General features: G+C 43.5%; 1 protein-coding gene across 2 annotated transcripts in view; it reads right to left on the reverse strand.

Moving 5' to 3' along the window:
- TRERF1 (transcriptional regulating factor 1) overlaps positions 1 to 16,524 on the reverse strand; it is a 101,955-nt gene extending 85,431 nt beyond the window's left edge. For both annotated transcript variants that reach the window (XM_075706943.1, XM_075706942.1), the window contains exon 1: positions 16,486 to 16,524. The gene's annotated coding sequence lies outside the window, so the exon portion shown is untranslated. The remainder of the gene's footprint in view (positions 1 to 16,485) is intronic.
- Positions 16,525 to 16,889: the final 365 nt, after the last annotated feature.

A 16,889-nucleotide genomic window follows, 5' to 3' on the forward strand; every position in this document is an offset into this window, starting at 1 on the left:
TAGTATGAATTTCCCACAGAATTTTAACGACACAGTAATTACACAGGCTAGATCCCTTTCTCTGAAACTTCCAATGTTAATTAACAGTGAAAGAGCCATGTTAATAGCTTTGCTTTTTTTAAGCTTGCTGGGATCATTACTTCACTCCGTACAGCCAGGAAAGAAGAAAATGTACGCAAGGAACAACAGCTAGAAGTAAGCTAGAACTAGGCTGTGGATTAGTAAGAAAAGGAAAAATTGATGGATGAATAATGCAGGAATGATGGATTGGGTTATTGAGTTGTATGCATGGACATGACTCTGTGACAGGGCACGTATTTATACCACACACAAATATTTGGTGAGTTGGAGTTTCTCTTTTGCCTTCTGTCATGTAACCGGCTTCTACTGAGAGCCACGCTCTCCAACAGTCCACGCTGCCTTCTAGAGATGGAAAAGCCTGCTTTTGGCCCAAGTAAGAGTTCACCCTTTTTTCCTGGGCATTTTTGAAAGTAAATAAAGGGCATTTCCACCAGAAACAACTGTCGTCATCCCAGGATAAAAGATGATACAACACAAAACCATACAGTGTCATTTGTATTTAAAACTCAACAGTTTCAAGATCAATCTTCTTCAGCTATTAAAACAAGTCAGAAGGGGGAGGCGGAGCTTACACTTCAGATACACTGCTGCTGCTATTTGAGAGGTTTAATGCAGATACTATCTCATAAACTCTTCAGCACCACATTTATGAGCAGAGGGACACATTTATTTCTTTGGATAGGAAATATGGAGCAGATGACCATCACACCACTGGTGAAAACTGCTATGTCATGAAATAACCCACAGCCACCTGAATTTGTAAGTTCCTCTAATGAAGCAGCACGTGCCAAGCCAGGCAATCCTGATGAATTACCTTAGAAGCCTACAGACTTGTCAGAAATAATTAATTTGCATAGAGCTGCATCTGCACAAAGACATACCTACACTCATGTTTCTGAAGGAAATAAATTCTGACTTCTTGCATCCACGTATTTTCACTTGAGCATAAACCTGTAAGATTATTAACTATAATAAAGCTCTAAAATGGATGCTAAAATGGTGTTTGAGGGCAGCATCAGACACTCCAAAAACCTATATAAGCTGAATTCTAGTGCACTATATAAAGGCAAGTTTCAACTAGAAAGCTTTACAGTGATTTGTGGTACTTTAAAAGCACTCTTGTAACAATTTTAATAGTTTAAAATATTGGAGCTTAGTCCCAAAGAGATGTAGCTAGCGCTAAACTGCCATTTTAATGGAATTTTTGCACCCTCTCTCTATGCTGTACTTTATAAATAAACCTCTAGACTTTTTATTGATCTTTTTTAACATGACAGATTGAGCCTCTCTGGCAGAGAGGTCCAAAGAACAGCACATGAAAAATTACAGGTTCACCGTTTGTGAAAGGGACAACAATAACAAAACCCCCAAGGGAAAACAATTGCAATATAATGCATATATGCCTGTGTTCATTGCTTTTCAGATCTGCACTCTGTGTGTGTATATATACGTATCTCAAGACCTCTTTATTAAATTCAGTGTCAGAAAGAATTAAAAGAATAACATATACAGTTATATCATGTGCTATATACATCTTTTTCAGTTACAAAGCATAAACTTGACTTCCGTGTCTGACTTGAGTAGCACTTGCTCTGAAGTGGTATAGGGCATGTCATCAAAATTATCTCAAAAAGTTTTGTAGTAGTTCAAGGTCTAGGTTCTGGAGATGCAGAAGTAAAAACATTCAAGAAAGTTTTTTTTTTATGGTATATATAGCAAGAGCTAGCGTAAGTTAATACAGTTAGCCGGTCTTACAGGGTCCTGTGCCAGACAGTTCATCGGGAGACTGTCCCACTGACCCGAATTATGTTACCAGCTCTGCCCATGTGAACATCATCAAGCGCATTTGTGTTCAGGCTGTGAGATGACTACTCCTCCTGCAACCCAGCTCAGAAACATACTACAGAAACATACAGTGGTAGAATAAAAACTTAACTACCCATGTGCATGGATGCAAGTGTAATGGATTCATAACCCACCCACATGAAAAAGACACTGTTAGTTTTCTGACACAGAGAGGGACCTACTTTGGTCACGTGATCCAATTTTCAGTTACTAGCATTTTGCAAGGGATAAGCAGAACAGCTGATACCACAAGTTACTTTCTTACACAAGGAAGAACACGAAGGACAAGCAAAAAAAAAAAAGGAAACATAACAGAATGCCGGCAGCAAAACCCTAAACTTAGTAAAACAAATCATAGATATTTAGCAGTCTTTTGTCTTTATCCTATTTGGTTCTTCTCTCCTTACTGCAATGTATTTTGTTAAATCTGGATCTGTTCACCATGTATGTGACTAGATTAAAAAGATTCTTTGAACACATGACTGTTCAATATTATTTGAATTCTTTGCAGGATCTTGCAAACTCCCATGTGCTTAATTTTAGAAACACGGACAACAAAAAAAAAATTAAAAAACCAACAACAATGTCTGTCATTTCCGTATGTGCTCTGTATTTTACTAGTTCTTTACCAGAAATGAAATGAAAAAAAAAAACAAAACCCAAACCAAAACAAACCCCACACAAAAAGAATTTTAGGGGCATTATGTCTTCCCTGACACTTTGAAATATAAGATACTTCTGAACTGTCAGCCTCCTAGAAATCTTTTACACCTGGCTATAAGTTCCCCAACTGATACGCAGAAGGAATGGCAATTCAGAGAGCTATTTGCGGGGATGTGAAAATGTGACAGCAGTATCAGGGATACTGGGGGATTCTGGCCATGCAATGCCCTGAAATGATTTTCAGTGGACACAGTTGCACCGTACCAAGTCCGGAGCGACTACAAGTCTCCCCACATCTTCCTCTCGGTAGTTGTTCTTCAGATGATGGAAGGAGACGCAAGATCAATTACTATCACAGTAGTAACCAATGGGGACCTAATACACATGCATGCAATGCAATGGCAACCAGTAATATGACCAGAACAGCTCAGGATGCTCAACAAACATAGAGGGAAAGGTGGGGTCAAAGAGTGGGAGACTACCAAACTAGAGATTTCATGTCACATCTCCCACCAGCCCATACCACCTAAGTCACCAAGCAGGGGTGCAACACATGTCCAATACAGTTCCTGTGGGCTGGTGTGCACATCAGAAGGGACGGTGCTTTTTCCTTCAATTCAGCCAAACCAGCTATACAGACCCAAAACCAGACATCCTGACTCCTCCTTGAAGGTCACACCTCTGCAGGTGAACTGTGGAGCTGAAGGGCCAGCACTGCTACCAATCGTGCTGTTGCTCTGTGAGGAACACGACCTTCAGAGGCCAATAGTTTCAACCTGGCCTTTTTGCTGGTGCTAAACTCACACAATTCTTTACCCCCATTAAGTGTCTGATTTTTAAATACCACTCCGCCTTGGCTCACAGGCACCTGCTACTGACAATTATCAGAGAACATATGTAAGAAAAAAGAATAGCATATGGCTATACAGAAAACTACAGCGATGAAGTGCTCCTCGCAAGCTCTAAAAGGGACAAGTAATTTCACCAGTTCTTCAATAAGCCACCTCCAGGGCTTGCGTGAGTACCTACTGCTCAAACATACACACATGCGGTAACACCAAGACCTGCCCTCCCAGGGCATCCCTCAGCACTTCCCCTTCCATTCCCTTCTCCACGACTGCTACAGAAGCACAGCTGAGACACATTATAACAAAAAAAAAAAAAAAAAAAAGAAAGAAAACAACCCCCCCCAAAAAAAACCCAAAAAACCCAAAAACCAAACAAAGCCTGTGAATGGATATCCATAGCTTTTGCATGCCAAGAGCCTGATCCAAAGCTGTTCCTGCAAGCCTTCCTGCTGAAGGTGCCCGGAGGCCTCCTTGCCTTCCTCCCAGGGCAGAGCACGGCTGACAAGCGGCAAAAGAAGGGACGTCTCTCCACGTCTATTGCAGCAACAGGTGGGTTTGTTTCGCTGTTTTGGTTTTTTTGGTTTTCATTTTGGGTTTTTTTTTTTTAAGTAATTGGGATCAGTCCCTTCCCCACTGTCCTAGACCTCCCGAAATAGTAAAGATAAATTAAAACATTCTGCATATAGGACATAATGGCTGCAAATTTAGCAAGAGGCGAGTCAGGACAATCGTTATCCTTTTGCTTTGTCTCTGTGCACATTTGGTACCACCACCATCACAGTACCAAGTCTCCTACATTCAAATGCATAAATTCAACATCACATTTCCCCCTTTTCTTAATGTATTTATTTTTCCTCTGGGAAGTGACTTACTTTAAAAATTGCTTTACGATTAAAAAAGGCAGCAATCAACTTTTCAAAATGTCAACTTTAATTTGATTTGTTTCCCTCCTCCCAGCTCCTCAGGCGCTCACGGGAAACCCCCAGGCTTCCATTTCACATTTTGCCACAGCTGCAGCCCTAACAACCCCAGAAGGGCAGCCCCAAAACCTTGGTGTTTCTGGTAGAGATAAGGCACCCCCTAAACCCCTGCCACGGAGCTCGGCTTTGCATATGGGACACGCAGGCACAGCCTAAGAGCTTTAGCTCACAGACCTACTCAGTCGCACAAGGGCAGGAGGTTTTAACCTGCGGGGCTTGAGGGGACATACCCGCGCAACCATGTGCCGCAGCAAACTCCCGACCTGGCCACCGGATCTGCAAAAAGGCAACGTGCCATCCCTTGCTTGCTTACGCTGCGTCAGTGATCCTGGGAACAACACGGCGTTAGGGGGTCACCCGGTCCGGTCGCACGCACAGCAATGAAATAAGTTACGTTCCCATCGATTTCAAAAGGCTTTAGATCAGGTCTTTATTTCTCTTCATCATACAAAATTCAGAGCATTTACGATGGAGTTATCAACATGCCACAGTCAGCAAGGGAAGACTCACAGCATAGAGCTAATACCCAGTTAATAACCCAACGGGAAGGAGAAAAACCTCTGAATTTAGCATGGCTGACATAAGCTGTGATGTCATTTCCACACAAAGGCTAGTGGAAAAAAAAAAAGTCTTTTTTTCAGATCCAAGATACAGAGATATGTAAATTGCTTGGCCTCCATTTCAAATAAACAGTGTGAGATAACCCAAAAACTTAATAATGCTTTCAGCCTTCATTCCTGCTCTTCAGAGGACTCGAAGCCTACAACAGGATCAGATCGCTGGGAGAGCAGTGAGCCAAACCACTTGTACAGGCACGCAGCCCCAGCGCCGTCCCACCCAGCAGTGCCAGGAGAGGCTGGTTCTCACTCTTCAACAAGATGTTTGGGGTTTTTTTTATTTTGGAGGAAGTAATTTTAAACAAACTATCAAACAAAAAAAAAAATCTTGCTGTAACAACTCTAAAGGATTTTTGGTACGATGATGGCTGAAATTAACAGTTCTCTAAAGACAGATTAAACAAGCCAAGCAAAGCAGGTGAAGATCAGAGAAAAACAGCATCTAAGAATTATAAATGATGCCCAGCTAAATTAACAAAAAAAATAAGCTTCAGACAAACAGAGAAGAAACCACTGAAAGAAAAGTCTCAAAGTACAAAAAAAAAAAACCCCAACCTTACTGAATTTGGGTAACTCAGAAAACGCTGCAGAACAATTTTACTATTTTTAAAAAACACTAACTTTTTTTTAAATAAAAAAAACCCCACTTCCCCCCCCCACAAGTAACTCCTTAATACAAAGTTTGCTTTAAGTGCTATGCATACCTATTATGCCAGTAAATAATTTTAGAACTTGAGAACATTTATGAGAAAATTCAACCTGGAGGGTAATTTTCATGAAGTTTCTGCCTGGCAAACGAAAATAGTGTTTTCAACAGATGAATATCCTTCCCTGTAATTGTTATTCTGTTACCATCATGTAAATTGGTGTTTTACACTAATGCAGCTTGAAACCTACCTAATGAAAAAAAAAAAAAAAAAAATCAAACCAACTCACACAGGACAGGACAGAACAGCACTAGTAACATGTAAGCACAGGTTCCTAAATAATAAAAAAAAAGTTGTTGCATAATTCATTCACTTTCCTACTAGTTTCACAGATTAAGATATCAGCACCATGAGATAACTAAAAGATTTCTTTTGCCTTTAGCTCAGTAATTTACAAGTCTTCAGGTTTCATTGGGTTTTGTTGTTGTTGTTCAATGGGAAAATACTGTGGAAATAACATTTACCTGCATTCCTAGTCTACAAAGCTCGCTAACTGCAGCTTGATAGAGGCACATGCCCACCAAGCACCATAAAGAAAGACTTACAGTAAGTGGTGACTAATCTTTACAGCGTATACTGTACGTGCATCACTGAGTCAGCTTGAAAGTTCGTTCATTCACTCGAACACCGCTTCTTCCATTCTCCTCTCTCTCTGATCTGCAGGCAGATCTGAAATCTGCCTTCCCTTCATTCAAGGAGAGCTTCTTATTGCCTTAATAGGCAATAGGTGGAGGTACAAAAACTTACTGCTATTGTACAGGATTGACCTAAAAAACACAGACTTTCCTACACAGCAGCATAAAAACAAACAAACAGACAAAAAAAAAAAAAAAAAAAGAAAAAAAAAGAAAAAAAAAAAGCCCTGCATTTTTTTTAAGCAACAAACTTCTGTGTATGCAAGGAAGGAGCCCTGCAGGAAGGGACTCTCTAGGGGGCATAAGCTGACCCTGCTACTGGATAAACTGGATAAACTTCCCAGCTCCAACTTTTGGCAATCTGATCGTACAAAGCCTGCAAGAAATGCTCAGAAATGCTCAGTTTAAGCGATCTGGTTTACTGCTAACAAAAGCAGTTGCAGAACAACACAGGCACATACTATAGATAGCTGGCATGGCTACATATGACTTTGCATTTGCTGAAACCTAAAATAAGATGCCCCGCTCTTTTGTTCTCTTTTTTCGTTTCTTGGAATTTACATAATTAGCAGTACGGATTTTCCAGAAATAACCTGAAAGTAAAAGTTCTACCTGAAAAAAAAAAGCTGTTTATGCTAAGGATAGCATGGGGCTTAAATGTAAGGATTTTCTTTACATAATTGAAGCCTATCATCCGCCTTGTAATTAGGATTCTTCAACTAGAAGAATACAATTATTACAGAGTAAAATAATTACACCAAACAGCTGCATCCATATACAGACCCAACTTTGCACCTTCTTTCAGTCACACAGGTAGTTCAACTGACTACAATACGAGCGGGCGTTGCTACAGATGACTAAAAATTGAAAAATTTGACCCAATACTGAGCACACTTAATCCAACGGAAGCCTTTCCATCAACCAGCTTTACGTAGTAATCTATGTGCCATTGCCGCAATGTCTGCGCTGCAACCTTATTAGTTTTGGACGATCGCCTACTGGCTGAGAGCTAGTCTTTAAAACCAGATGAGCCCATGTTATTTTAATGAACTCCTACTTTAACTAACGATCAAGTAGTTAGCCTAGGGATCATATGCTGACAGACTTCCAGCGAAAGTATCGCTCCTTTCATAAATTATCGTAATTCTGTGGTCTTAGTCTATCGTTTATATATGTGCATTCAACATCCAGATTAAAGTTTCTTCTGAAAGTTGGAAATCATTGAAATAAAAGTCTGCTAGGACCTTTTTTTATCATCCCCGCTCACGTTAAGCAGTACCTTACTATGCAGACAGCCGCATTTGGCTTAACTTACGTTCTTTTCATTAACAAAACAGCACTTAACCCACTGTCTTTTTTCTGTGCACCTCCCTTTTCAGGCATATTATTTCTTTAACTCTAAAGCTGGTTTTAACTTCAAAGACTAATTTTTTACTACAAGCAAAATGAAGGGTAAAATTCATCCTCTGCAATGCATCTTTGGTTTTCAAGCATATAAATGGCAAAGCCTTTTTCCGTTTTACCTGCAAGGCATATTCTCTTATTCGTGCTTTTTCATTATAATAGCAGCAACTTTAGAAAAGTATTAAAGTTCATTATGAACCAGCTCTTTCAAAATTTCATAGTTCTAAAAAAACCACTTTTCCTCACTTCAGAAAAATTTTGCTTCTCATTTTCTACTTTTTATCAAACCCATGCAGGCAGCAGCAATACTTTTTTCATCATGATCCATACAGCTCAGATACCAATTTACTGAACTCTGACAGCATAAAACAAGCTTATCTGATGAAAAAATATAGAGAATAACAGTTCATCACCACCACTGAGAAGCCTCTTCCAGTCTTGGAAACACACAGCATCAATGGAAAAAAAAAAAAAAGGGAGAAGCTGCCTGCCTGCACTTCTGCCAACATTTTGGCTTAGAGGAATTATTGCCACCTTAAACGGAGATATGTCCTTACCATACTCAGAAATATGGGTTTACTGTAGTTATGAACATAAATCTCACTTTGCCAGACAAAAACTGTCTACTAATTTAGAAACCTCCCTCCACTCCCCCTGCTCTGTACCTGATGCTTTGCCATGCAGGCTTATCGAAACACATGGGGACGGTTCGCAGGGCGTTCCTGCAGACGAGGACTGAAAGGTAGGTAGTGCTTCACTGCCTGTGTTCAGAGACACCCTCAAACAAAGCAGATGCCTGGTTCCTACAATCTGTCTTACCTTGGTGTGATCAGGAGGGACAGAGGCAAGAATGCCATTTCTGACACTCAGATGCCTACAGAAAAGACTGCATCCTGCCCTGCTTGGCATGCTACTGCTCGCAGCAATGGTGTTGCCAAAGAAAGTTAGACTTCAAACAGCTTTACTCAGTCCTTTTATAAAAGTATCCTGGTTCAGCATCTCACCACTAAAGCACGTCAATCTCTGAGACGGTTTTCTGCCCTATTTTTGCCAGGAACTCATTAGAATATCACTGCAAGTACTTGTTTATTATCATTGCTGTGATGATGAATTCACGTTTTTACACTGATCAATAAAAACTAAATCAACACACTACACACCCAGCCCACACATGAAGAAAATTCATTTAACAAGAAGATCAAAGTTGTCTACCTTCTACTGCTGTAAAATCACAACCAGCCTGTTGGTTTTCACCAGTTATCTTTGAAAAATGATTGGAAATGAACAAAAATAATTCTGGAAGCACATACTGAAATTGCCGACACAAAACAGAGATAGGAAGACACATGCAAATAACCACATGGGAGACCTTCGCTTGGATTCAAATTGCATGGCAGGCCAAAGATAGCTGGAGTATCAACGCTCCTGCAAAGCTGCACCATTCAACGTAGATTAACCATTTCTTTTGTTTTATCAAAATACATAGGGGTTTCTTTGCAACACTGAGTATAAGCTTTTGAAAAGTAACCAAAAAAACCCAAAAAGCAAGCCAGCGAGTTAGCATCTGAACTGCTTCCTCCTGTTTCTCCCCAATATATTAGGGGCACAAGCAGCAACAAAACTGCTGTGCTCAATGCTACACGTGACATAAACTTGCAGTTCAGGTGACTACAGCCTCCTGCGCTCAGCAGACACAGCTTTAGTAATGGCCACAGAGCTCGTGGTTATTTAAAGTCCTACTCTGACCTAGGAGCCATTGCAAAGGCGATGCTTTCAGCCTTCAGGGAGAGCGCAACATGCAGCCCTCTCCCTGCTGAAGGTATTGCGTCCCCAACTCAAAGACCACCACCTCTCTGCAAGGTAAGCCCAGCTTTGATGCTCAGGACAAAACAAAACATAAAAGAGGCAGGCCAAAAAGCAGCCACTGGGAAGATATTTATGGAACTCTAAGTCAATATCCTAAATATTTCAGGGCTTTGGCAGCCTACATTTTGGGGAAAAGAAAGCTCGGTTTAGCTGTGTAGGGTCTTCTAAGTACTCATACTTGTGGCAGATGTGAGCCATTTAAAGCCTGGTCAGCATCCATTTTTCATTTAACACACTGCTATTGTTGCTAACAATGCAAATCTTAACATCATAAAAGGAGAAAATAACTAGCAAATTTACTCATGAAGTAACAATGAGACTATTTGCTAGTCAGGGGTTGTTTTTTTTTTTTTCTGGTACAAACAGCATCTCCCACCTGGGCACCTTCCCCACCAGCAGAAAGAGAGACAGCAGGGTAGCAGCAGAGGCAACGCACTGGTGGTACAAGCCCAGCAGGCAGCACTGCCAGCAGCAGTCCTCCTCGAAGAGCCAGCAGCTACAGACTCTTGCCAAAGAAGCCCCATTTACCTGCTCCTTCTTTAGGTGCCACTACGCTGTCCAAACAAGTAAATAATCTTTGGTCTCTGATCAAAATGAGTATTAATAGCATCTTGCCTTATGACTCCAAACTTTCACAAGTTTATAATGCAGTATTTCCTGATTTGCAGGACTTAAAAACTGTATTCAAACTTAAAGTACATGGGATCTCTCTGGGAAAAAAGTATTACAACATATGAGTAATATACTCCATATTTCCTGCTCACCAAGAAATTGTATTCAATTCTGGATGTGGAGCAGCGGGCTATTTCAACTTATGTAAAGCTCTCGGAGCGTTCATTTCACTAGGACCCACTTAAGATCATGCTCTTGCAAGAGTGCCCATGTGCATTTGTGCCACAGGACAGCAGGGTTTACCCTACTGACCAGTCCAAAACTGCATGCCAGGATTGTAGTGTGTGTTAAGAAAATGAAAGGAATTACTATTAGGTCAAGTGTAAAATTAAAAAAAAAAAAAAAAAAAAAAAAAAAAAAGCGCCTTACTAATATAGCTGTAATTGGCATAACCCTCCAAGTGTAAATACAGATCCTTCCAGGAAAAGGCATTTCTAGTTCTGATTTGGCATGTGAAACATGACAATACTGGGAAAAACACTTTTCTGCTAGTACAACTGGAACTCAGACGGGACTCTTACACACACAGAAGTGTTGCAAAACCCCTCAATCCCCTAATATGCTTTATTTTACCAGCAGAATTTTTGGTTTAAAGGGGAGAATGTATTTAAGGTCATTTCTAAACACACCAGCATTAGCTGGTTTTTTTCTTTCTTTTAAATACAAAAACTAGAACACAGACTTCCCTCCTATCCTCCCCCACACCCCCCCAAACACACATACACTAAAAATATATAAATAAAGGAAATGAAACTTCCCCATCAATGAAAATAGTGTATGGGGTAGGGGGGGGGAGTGGAGAACAAAGACAAAAATGGGTCTGTACAGCATCTTTTATGGCCAGCTAAGAGTCAAATGACTTTTTTTTTTGTTTTTTTATTTTGAAGACAGAGAACTTAAGCCGTTGTCAAATTTTAAACTTAATAGCCACTTGCTTCACAGGGTTGGGTACTTTTTTTTTTTCCCCACAGTCCCATGCTGGAGTTATTTAGGATTTGATATTCACTTAAAGAGAAAGTACCCAATATAAATTTTGCACCTCGAATGAACCCTGTCCTTTAAGAGCCCTGGTAAGCCTTGTTCTAGCCAGACAGCATGAACATAAACCTCCCACCGTAAGGGAACTTTTAAAAAAGAGCTGCTGATAATCTAACATTTAACTTATACCTGTTTTGCTGGGGCAATCCTTCCCCAATCCATCTTTTTGCAGTCTTTACACTCCAGGGTTAGCTGGAGGTTTTAGTACCCGAGTCTGAGCCTTTCCTCATTACTGAACATGAGATTTTTGACAAATGAAAAAAAAAAAACAAACCAACCCAAACATCAAAAAAGACCATCTACAACAATCTTGCTTTGCTATAGATGCAATAAGTCTAAACATGAAGAGAAAAAACAAGACAAAGCAAAACAAAACCTTGCAGCACTGCATTTCAAGGACATACCACAATGCAGGCTGTATCAAAAATCTTACCATGAGCAGCTGATGAGGGGAGGGAGGGGAAAGACAGCAACCATTTTCTTGCTGAACTAAGAAGACAGGAGAAAATTTGTGATAAGGCCCAGGATGGCTGCTTTAGAAAGGTCGAACTGGTGCAGTAAGGAAACTCAGAACTTGTGGCCATGGCCCTGGAAAGTGACCTACACCAGCCCAGCTGACCAGCGAACGGGAAGCTGAAGATCAGCGATTTGTGTGAAATTCTAACAAAATTTGAACTGTAAATTGGAGAAAGCAAAACCAAAAAGAATTTTTTTTTAAAAATCAATTACCTTTTGAGTCTGCATCATGTCAGCATCTTGGGTCTTTCCAGAGCAAATCATCAGTCAACTACGAAAACTTAGGTGGGCTGTTTTGTGTGAGACATGTTACTCTTTGTTACAGCGTAAGCTGAAACCACAAGACTCATTTCATTCAGAACCTCAAAATATACCCAACGCTACACAACTCCTCCAAACCCCTGCAACATCCCCACTGTAATATGGACAGTTAAAGCTGCCATTTTTTAAAAAATCCCTATTACAGGGTAATAGGGCATACATTGAAAGCATGCCCTGGGTTCCCCCAAACCATTAACCTCTCAAGAAGAAAGTAACATAAATGATGTATTTGCCTTCTAGTTTCTGTGGCAGCAGGTTGTAACCCCAACACATTTTCCAGTTTTTCCCCACACAAATCAATGTCTTTTTTTCTTTCTGCTGCTGTTTCGAGTAGGGCCAGGTGAGCCTGCACCCCCACCACCACGGAGCAACACAGCCAAGCCAGAAAGAGAAAATAAACCACTGTCAAAAACACTCTTCCTTTTGCCCACAGAAACCAATATCCAACAAGAACCAGCATCGATACGACTCGCAGACCACCCGTGTTACCTGCTTCGTCCTCCCGGCCAGGCTGGACCACGCACTACCTAGAGACACCCGTGTAAGGGCAGCAGCAAGGAGATGATGGTGCAAGAGCCCGTTCTCGGCATCTCCGGATCTAAGGGGAAATACTCCCCCAAGCTCTACGAGATAACTTGGCGCATAAATGCATGCTGCTCAAAAGCAAATTCAATGGATCTCTTAAGTCTGTTTGGTTTCAAGCAAAGACTTAAAGAACAAACCAAAACTGGTAAAATTGTTGCTACCTTTCTTCGAACCACGCTCAGACCTACTCTTTGAAGGAAGAGCCGCCTTTCTTAAAATATATTTGAATGCGCTATTTTTGTCTTTATCTTAGAAGGCCTGATTTCCCCTCACAGCCCCATAATTGATTACAGTAATAGGTTTCTCAGAGCTGGACAAGTTAAGAAGAGGTTTTACAACTTCATATGTAGCAAAATACATGGAATTTGCTGCCTTCATTTTTCTAGTTGCAAGTGCAGTCCCCTCACCCCCCCGCCCTACCAATACTCACAGGTGCAGTAACTCTACTCTTCTAAGCAGTGCCATGGAAGCCAGTGCGACTGCTCATGCTGCTCACCTTACATAAATAACCAAGCGCTTGGCAGCCATGCCAGGCAGAATTCATACAGGCATTTAGAGCTTCTTCTACCTACATCTTACAGGTGCAGGAGAGGCAAAAGGATCCGTTAATTTTAGGGACAGAAAAAACATAATTCTGATGATAATTTTTCATTGGAAGCTATGCAGCCCCCCCAAAAAACACAAGGGGAACAAACAAATTGTTTCCAACGCAACAATTACTTTGTAACTATCAAACACTGCTTGCTTTTTTTTTTTTTTTAAAAAAAAAAACCCCGTATTTCTAAGGAAGCTGAAATGAATCTGCCTTATCTCGCAAGTTATTGTGACACATCATAAGGAGACACAACCTTCCAGCACCAGAATCTCATGATGACGTTGCAGATCCCAGGCTCCTTCTTCTTTAGTTTACTACTGTCCCATTACAGAATCAGGAACTTGTCGAGTAAGTTTTTAAGTGACATATTCCCCACTTGATTAGAACAAAAAAAAAAAAAAAAAAAAAAAAAAAAAAAAAAAAAAGATGAAAATATTCACAGCAAAATATTATCTTACTGCTTTAGGAAACCTACAGTGCATTACAAGACCACTCTTCTTACACTTTTCTCATCCTCCCTGCCAGATGCCAAGTTACAGGCTCAATTCATAATGGCAAGCCTCACTGTATCACTGGAAATATTAAAATGGCCAGAAGTAATGGAGTTTTGAGTTTAAAAATCTAGGATTTCCTTTTTTCTACTTAGGCTACTTGAGTGCTACCCAAAGCAAAACAAACCTGAAAAAAACCCTCACTTGATGGTCTCTAAATGCATACCAGCGAATTCTCAGACATGTGATCAGCAATCGAGGTTGAGAAAATTAAATGGATAAGACATGGAGACATTGTCTGTCTATCCAAACACAACATGAGTCAATGTTAGGTAGAGAGGTTAGTCATGCTGTGGTTTATTTACGCTTACGTTGGCCCATGCGGGTGTGATGTAAACACAGGAGGCAGGATGCCTGCCTAGCTACGCTCTGGCCCCATCCCTCTCCCCGGGCAGGGATGCCAATGGCAGGACACACGTTGATAGCAGAGCGATTAATCTCTGGCCTCATCATTTCACCGAGAGGCCGATTCTTCACTCAGGCCAACTTCCACAGTGAAGTGCATTACTTGTAGTTGAGCTTTTTTGGCTTTTCAAGATACACTGGTTTGACTACCACACCGGCCAACGCTGCTCAGTTCCTCGTTGGAGTCTCCCAACTTCAGAAACACAAACTGCTTATCAATGGTAGCGGAACAGATCAGAAGAGCACTTATTTGTGCCAAAACTTTTGAGTAGGGTACATTTAAGCCTCTAATTTTTCCAAAAGTATATCAGACTATTGGTTATAGAAGAAAAACACGTACAACACATTTTCTTCATCTGAAAAATCACTTATCTAAATACTAAACAAATATATTTATTTGTTTTAAGCAAAGCCACGTAGCTTAACTTCTATGCCACATATGCACACGTGGAGCATTGATGAAGCGGCACTTTTGTTGTTAAGTATGCACCTTGCACAAGCCTTAGAAAAAAAGAGGTAACATACCAACCAGGGAACATCACGCCAGCGTCACTTCAGTGGGTAAGAAAGTGAAGTGGGTTATTTCTAGCTAGATGCATCTTATTAAGAGAACGCCTCCATTCTGATCCAATTTAACATCCAAACAAGACCACCAAGTAGATAAGCGATCACGGCAACTAGCTGCATACTGCGCATGCAGGAACAGTTCACGCATACCCCAGCAATATAGGGACGGGTCCCTTGACCGCGGCGCTGCGCCCCGAGCACGGGCAGGGGGCAGGTCCCCGGGGGAGCTCTGCGGGGGCCGGTGCCCCAGGCAGGACGGGTACAGGCAGCAGGGTGGCCCCGCCGAGCAGGCCAGGCCCAAGCTTGCCAGGTGAACTCTCCCCTCATCCCATTAGACACTTACAGCAAAATTACAGCTGTCAAAGACGTAAAACTTCACCCCTAGTGATTACCTGCTTAAATCATTAATCACGCAGTTAAGCACTTTGCGATGTTCTCCATAAATAGTTTAGTTATGGGTCATCGTATTTATTTTGCTGCTATCGTATTACTCTGTAAAAGTCTGCGAACCCCACCAGTAACCGGCCGAATCACGACCAGTGCCGATGCGCCGGGCCAGCAAGTACAGGTCAGATTTTACTGGGCGAAGGCATTAACCCCGCGAAGTTTACATCTCGAAGAGTCAAGCCTGGCTAGTTGACTGGCAGATGTGAAAACCGCGCTGTAAAGTCAGCAGAAGGATGAGTAGGCATTATCCATTTATTAACTGGTTAACTGCCAATTAATTTTACTTGCAAATCACCCCCCTGGTATTTAAACATCTGGCTAAGAGTTTTCGTTCGTTACACACACACACACACCACCACCCCCCCCCATATTTCGACGGGCCAGAAAAATGAAGCGCTTCTGCGCCGCGACAGCGCCCAAACCCGCCGCACGTTCCTCTCCCGCGGAAAAAGGAGGAGAAATTCACGTTTCGGCAACAAGAAGTTCGCGGCCGGTGCTGCCAGCCGGCGGCGGGGAAGGGCTCCCCAGCCGAGCCCCGGGCCGCCCGGGCGCCGACGCCGAGCGGGACCGCGCCGAGCGCCCCGCCGGCAGCCGCGCCGCACGCGTGGGCCGGCCACTCGTGTCAGGGGCCGTGAGGGGTGCGGCGGGGCCGCCGCTCGGACAACTTCCGCGGCCAGCCCCGACGGGCCGGCCCTCCCCGCCTCCCCACCCCGCGCCGGCACGGCGGGGCACGGCTCGGCTCGGCTCGGCGGGGCAGGGCAGGGCACGCCGCCCGAGACCCGGCAGCGGGGACCCGGCACCGGCCCGCCGCCCCCCGCGCCCACCCCTCCTTCCTTCCTTCCCTCCCGCCCGCCCGGGCCGGGCAGGTACCGGGCAGCGCCCCGCTGCCGCGCCCGCCCCCCGCCCGCTCCCGCCGCCCCGGGCGCCCCCCGCCCGCCCTCCTCCCTGCCCGCGGCCGGCGGGGAGCGGCGATCGGTGAGGAGGAGGAGGCAGCAAGGCAGGGCCTCGCCTACTCGGCGCTGCAGAGCGAAAGCGAACTGCAAACTGCAAACTTTTTTTTTTTTTTCTTTTTTTTTTTTCCCCCCTCCTTCCAGCGCAGCCCCAGCTCGTGCAAAAATGAAACTTGCGAAGCATTCGCCTACCTGGCGTGAAGTCTGCAACAAGTGCAGGCGCGGGGGCCGGGCGCGGGGAGCGGCGGGGCCGGGCGCGGGGCTTATGTCGGTGTCGGCGAGGAGGGAGCAATTGCGATATTAATTTATTACAGAGCTGCCCGGGCTCGGTCCTACTTCACTTACAGTACGGCGCTCATCCTGTAAACAAATATCGCTCCGCCAGGAAACATACTCCCCCCGGCCCGGCCCCGGCCCCGCTGCCAGGCACCCACCCCGCCGGCGGCACATGGAGCCCAGCGGGGCGGGGGCCCGCCGCACCCCCCGCCCCGCGCCGCGCCGCGCCGCGCCGCGCCGGGGGAGGCTCCGGGCACCGGCACTTACCTCCGGCACGGCCTCCCCCTCCCGCCGCGCTGCCTTTGCCGAGTCCGTGATGC

Source organism: Pelecanus crispus, chromosome 3 (genome assembly GCF_030463565.1).
Source record: "Pelecanus crispus isolate bPelCri1 chromosome 3, bPelCri1.pri, whole genome shotgun sequence".
NCBI classification, from domain to species: Eukaryota; Metazoa; Chordata; class Aves; order Pelecaniformes; family Pelecanidae; genus Pelecanus; species Pelecanus crispus.